At 32.5% G+C, this 6,118-nt stretch overlaps 1 long non-coding RNA gene across 2 annotated transcripts in view; it reads right to left on the minus strand.

Moving 5' to 3' along the window:
- The window catches only part of LOC133640958 (uncharacterized), a 168,114-nt gene that overhangs the window by 130,186 nt on the left and 31,810 nt on the right, over positions 1–6,118 (minus strand). The window lies entirely within an intron of this gene.

A 6,118-nucleotide genomic window follows, 5' to 3' on the forward strand; every position in this document is an offset into this window, starting at 1 on the left:
CGCATGTAAAATGTCGACGAACGGATGACAGGGTGCTTTACATGAACTTTTACCGCAAACTAATTCCCAACTCATTCCTGCTCCGTCACTGATAAGAATATAAAGGCACATTTCCTCCAGAGCCACTCATCATGGTCCCTGGTTGCGCGCAGCTTTGGTGCTCGGTCGGTAATTAACCGTATTGGAATCCAATCCAATCCAATTGATGTTTTGATTGTGTTAATTTTGCACTAAAAAAATTATTATTTTTTCCAATGAATTTGATTTAGTATAAAACATGCAACAAAATAATTGTACGTTTGATTTAAAAAAGTATAAAAATCACTTCACATAGGTATAAAAGTGTAAAAAAAAAAAAGTTTTTTTAAATTTCAAAATAAAAGTCCTCAATTCAACCTTGGCGCTCTCACCCACACGCGCCTCAGAAAAGACATTGAAGTCAAAATTCTTGCCGTTTTTCCTTCTTAACCCTCAATGTTATGAACGTTATAGGTCCGAGGGTCTCATTAATTCAAGTCTTAAAAGTAAGTCATATATTTATATATATATTTTTGTTTTTATATCCAATGCTTAAATCTGTAAATTAACTTCAGATCTATCCGATGATATTAAGTTTTCAGGTTTTTAAAAAATGTTTTATGCCCTTTTTGTCAAAGGAAACACATTTTATGTATTGATATTTGATGTGAAGTAATTGGAGCCTTGAATAGGTCAATCATTTACAACAACATTGATTTTGATTCATAATAATGGTTTGAGCATTGGCCGTTTTAAATTTAAAAAAAAAAACGACATTAGAAGACCCTTGGACCCTTCAGGGTCCCACTCATAAAAGTGTTAAAAGTAAGTCATAATTGTCTTTTTTTTGGTTTATTTTCAATGTTTCAACTTCAGATCTATCCATTGATATTAAGTTTTTTTTTTTTTTTTTTAATGATTTAGTATGTTTTATACCTTTTTTCGTCAAAGAAAACCCTTTTTTTTTTCATGGCATAAACTACAATTATGTGATATTTTCCCTCCAAAACTCAAATGTCAAATATTTGATATGGAGTAGTTGGAGCTTTGAATAGGTCAATACATCACAACAACATTTATTTTGATTCATAATAATGGTTTGAGCATTGGCCGTTTTAAATTTAAAAAAAAAAAAAGACATTAGAAGACCCTTGGACCCTTTAGGATCCCACTCATAAAAGTGTTAAAAGTAAGTCATAATTTTCTTTCTTTTTTTTTTTACTTTCAACGTTTAAATCTGCAGATCAACTTCATATCTATCCATTGATATTAAGTTTTGGTTGTTTTTTTAATGATTTAGTATGTTTTATACCCTTTTTTGTCAAAGAAAACCCTTTTTTTTTTCATGGCATAAACTACAATTATGTGATATTTTCCCTCCAAAACTCAAAAGTCAAATATTTTATGTGAAGTAGTTGGAGCTTTAAATAGGTCAATACATCACAACAACATTGATTTTGATTCATAATAGTTTGAGCATTGGGCGTTTTAAATTTTTTAAAAAAAAAACGACGTTAGAAGACCCTTGGACTCTTCAGGGTCCCACTCATAAAAGTGTTAAAAGTAAGTCATGAATACATTTTTAATTTTTTTTAAATTTTTAACTTCAGATCTATTCATTGATATTAAGTTGTTGTTTTTTTTAATGATTTTGTATGTTTTTTTTACCCTTTTTTTGCATGGCATAAACAAAAATGATGCGATATTTTCCCTCCATAACTTAAAAGTCAAATATTTGATGTGAAGAAGTTGGAGCCTTGAATAGGTCAACACGTCACAACATTGATTTTGATTCATAATAAAGGTTTGAGCATTGGCTGTTTTAAATAAATAAAACAACATTAGAAGACCACTGGACCCTTCAGGGTGCCACTCATAAAACTGTTAAAAGAAAGTCATTTTATTTATTATTATTTTTTTTTTACTTTCAACGCTTAAATCTGTAGATCAACTTTAGATCTATCCATTGATATTACGTTTTTTGTATTTTTTTTGTATTTTTATAATTTTGCATTTTTTTTATAGCCTTTTTTGTCAAAAGAAAACCCTTATTTTTGCTTGGCATAAACAAAAAGTATGCGATATTTTCCCTCCAACTTCAAAAGTCAAATATTTGATGTGAAGTAGTTGAAGCCTTGAATAGGTCAATACGTCCTATATAATATAATGGTTTTAGCATTGGCTGTTTTAAATAAAAACAACAACATTAGAAGACCCTTGGGCCGTTCAGGGTCCCACTCATAAAAGTGTTAAAAGTCATAATTTTTAAAACAATTTTTTTTACTTTCAACGCTTAAATCTGTAGATCAACATCAGATCTATCCTTTGATATAACATTTTTTTTTTGTAATGATTTATGTTACTACATTCACGGACAGTCCCGTTATAATGTGTTTATTAACAAGAGTGAAACAGGTAACGGTGATGATACGCGGCGGGCTGCCAAATAAATGCATTTCATGTCAAATGTACGCAAATCCACTTTTTCACTAAACTTGGTACAAATGTAATGTTTTCTGTCAACAATAACAATATGTAAAACTAAGGATGGGCACCAGTCACATTTGAACCGGTACCTGAGAATTGATACCGGTACCAATTGTTGGTGCTATTGTGTGTTGTTAATAAATATTGTTTTAAAATATATATTTTTTAATTTAAAATTTAAAAATGAGCTGATTATGATAACTGTGATGTCCAGTTTTATTTTTGTTACTTTAAAGTCTCATTTGCTATGCAGTTGCACTTCCAAGACATTAGATGGCAGTACTGTATAGGCCATCAATGGTATGTTGTCTAACTAGGAAGTAGGTTTTTCCAGCAGCTTAAATGTGTTATGTCGCGCCCTACAAAGTGTTTGCACTGTAAGTATTGGGCGTATTACACACTAGCTGTTTGATTGTAACATTCATCTTAGTTGTAGTTTCCGTTACCAAATTTGGAGGTGTTGAAATCACTAATGCTAAAAGTAGCCTGTCTATGGCAAATCCAATGTAAATTAGCTTCAAGCTATCACATTTTGGAAGAGTGGAATCATAGTGTTGAAAATGGCAACATTACTTAGAGGGAGTTTGAGTCCGCCCTGAGTGCTACTTGACTGATTGTTTACGTGAGCCCGGTGTTTATAGTCTGCAACCGGACGTGACGTCACGGGCAACAAAGGCATTGAAATATGGCACCATTTGATTTTTATGTGAATCGAAACCCGGTAGTACCGACGGAATTCGGTCGGTGCCTATAAAAGTACCGAATTCGGTACCCGTTCCTGGCTACAACCGTTGCATGTGTGACGTTGCAATCTACTTTCGGGATAGTGCCCCCGTGATCCATGGGCCCCTTTTTGCGCAACTGTGTCAGTTAATAAATGACAGGGCTCTTCATATGAAATTTTACCGCCAACCTTTTCCTCTCCCCTTCCTGCTCTGTCACTGATAAGAATGTATTGCTAAATTACCCTAAACTTTCGCAGCGTTGCATCAGTTTGTATTTTATTTGTTACTTTGCAAAACAAAACAAAAATATTAAACACATTTTCCCCAATCATTTGTTTTAGTGCAAAATATGCATACAATTAAATTGAAGTTTGAATAAAAAAAAAGTATAAAAGTATTTTTTACCGCCACCGTTTTCCTCGCCCCTTCCTGCTCCATCACTGAAAAGAGTATATTGCCAAATCACCCTAAACATTTGCAGCGTTGCATCAGTTTTTTTTGTTATATTAAATTAGTTACTTTGCAAAAAAAAAAAAAAAATATATTAAACACATTTTCCCCAATAATTTGTTTTAGTGCAAAATATGCATACAATTAAATTGAAGTTTGAATGAAAAAAAAGTAGAAAAGTATTTTTTACCGCCACCGTTTTCCTCGCCCCTTCCTGCTCCATCACTGAAAAGAGTATATTGCCAAATCACCCTAAACATTTGCAGCGTTGCATCAGTTTTTTTTGTTATATTAAATTAGTTACTTTGCAAAAAAAAAAAATATATATATTAAACACATTTTCCCCAATAATTTGTTTTAGTGCAAAATATGCATAAAATTAAATTTAAGTTTGAATTAAAAAAAATTATATAGTATTTTTTTGTAATTAGGTACACAAAATTGGGTTTCTGTCAAACATTGTTTATATAACTATTATATTTAAATCATGTATAAAAAAATATATATAAATATTTCAAATAATTAATATTTCAAATTATATATATATATATATATATACATATATATATATATACATATATATATATATATATATATATATATATATATATATATATATATATATATATATATATATACACACACATACACACATACATACACACCTTTGTCTTTTGCCACTTTTTTAGTGCCCTTTTTAGATAAACCCATTCAACTACTACACATTTTAGCTCACAGTTTGGCCAGGGAATAAATCATTTACTGAATTTAACTGTGAAATCAAAAACTATCCATGCAACCAAACAGTAGTTTAAAACAAATATGCACAAAGTTCACCCTCCAACTGCTGCGCCTAAATACGCTCACTCGTTTTTGTACCACTCATGCGTTGCATTCGAAGAACACCAGAGATGATAGACTTTAAATAAAGAAACTAATTTAACTCATTCTGTAATTGATGCTTCCTTTCAATGAAAACATGGCTAAAGCACAGGGATTCCATTGAAAAACTTTTTTTTTAATGCATAACATTGCTTAAAAAGGCCATCAAATGCAAAAGTCAGCAAAAAGATGTGATTAAGAGGTGAACACATAATTCATGCTATGCAAAAAAAAAAAAAAAAAAGGTAATTTTGAGGATGTTTCTGCAAGCCTGAAGCATGAATGGCAGTTTGCACCCTGGGTGTGGATGATGTTTGATATTTGTGTGTCCTCACATGTATCCTGGTGTCTTTTGGTGTGGACCGGTGCTGTGTTGTAACCATTTAGCACGTTTGTAGCGTCGCCGTTTACCAACAGACTTCTAGGAGCTTTGCCACCTGAGCCAATGTGATTTACAAAAAAAAAAAGAAAAAAAAAAGGATGTTTTCTTTGCTTTTTTTGTGTGTGTTGGTCCCCCATATGCACTGATCTTTTTTGAACAATGTCAACAGTGTACTGTAGATGGCTTGAAGAGAGAAGCATGCTAAGTGCTGCGAGTGTGTGACCGACTCTTGCACTCGTTCTGGTGCTGTCTGGCTTTCCCACACTTTTTTTTGTGTTTAAGTCCATCGCTTGATCTGTTTTGAGGAGTCTCTGCTTTGGGCTCGGAGGCTCACTTAAAACGGGCTTTTGGTTCTTATTAGGTACACAACATGTGAATATATATACATATATATTTTCTTTGTATGCGTACAGTATGTCATGAATATTTTTGCACTGACCTATGGACAGATGGATTTATTTTTCTCCACAAAAGGGTGCTAATCTAACGGAGGCCTTCTCCCTCACCTTTTTTGCATGACTTGCTCAAGATCGGACTGGTCTTTCATCCGTCTTCTTCTTCTACTCCCCCTGGAACTGTTACCACTGAAGCACTGTCATTTTCTAATCTCCACTTGTAAGCTTTGAAAATAAACAGGGAGGCCTCATGTTTGCTCTTTTTTTTGTGCTGCAATTACCAAGAGGCACGAGGCGGCTACATTAAAAAACTGTGTTTTTAATGTCTATTTTCTGCTGGATTTACTCTCTATTTTACGCTGCAGCTGTCACATATACTGTAATATTGTACATGGTAATTTTTATATATTGTATATATCATATAGACATAATATAATATATCAGTATATATAATATACTGTACATATATTATGTAAATATTACGTATATATGTTATATTTTATATTGCTATATTTAGTCTATTTATACCTGCATTGTCCTTTCCATCCTTACACTTTCCATCATTTTAACAGATCTGTGGAACAATTTCCCTTGTGGATCATTAAAGTTTGTCTAAGTCTAAGTCTAACAATGCAGATAATAAGGATCGCCTATAACGCCCTCTTAAAACAGTCATAAACGCTCCATTTACATGCAGTTATGGTATTTGTGAGAGCTAACGCAGAGGAACTACTTTTTTAAGCGTAGTGACACATCGCCTTGCTCACATTGCTCCCCCA

Source organism: Entelurus aequoreus, linkage group LG23 (genome assembly GCF_033978785.1).
Source record: "Entelurus aequoreus isolate RoL-2023_Sb linkage group LG23, RoL_Eaeq_v1.1, whole genome shotgun sequence".
Lineage (NCBI taxonomy): Eukaryota > Metazoa > Chordata > Actinopteri > Syngnathiformes > Syngnathidae > Entelurus > Entelurus aequoreus.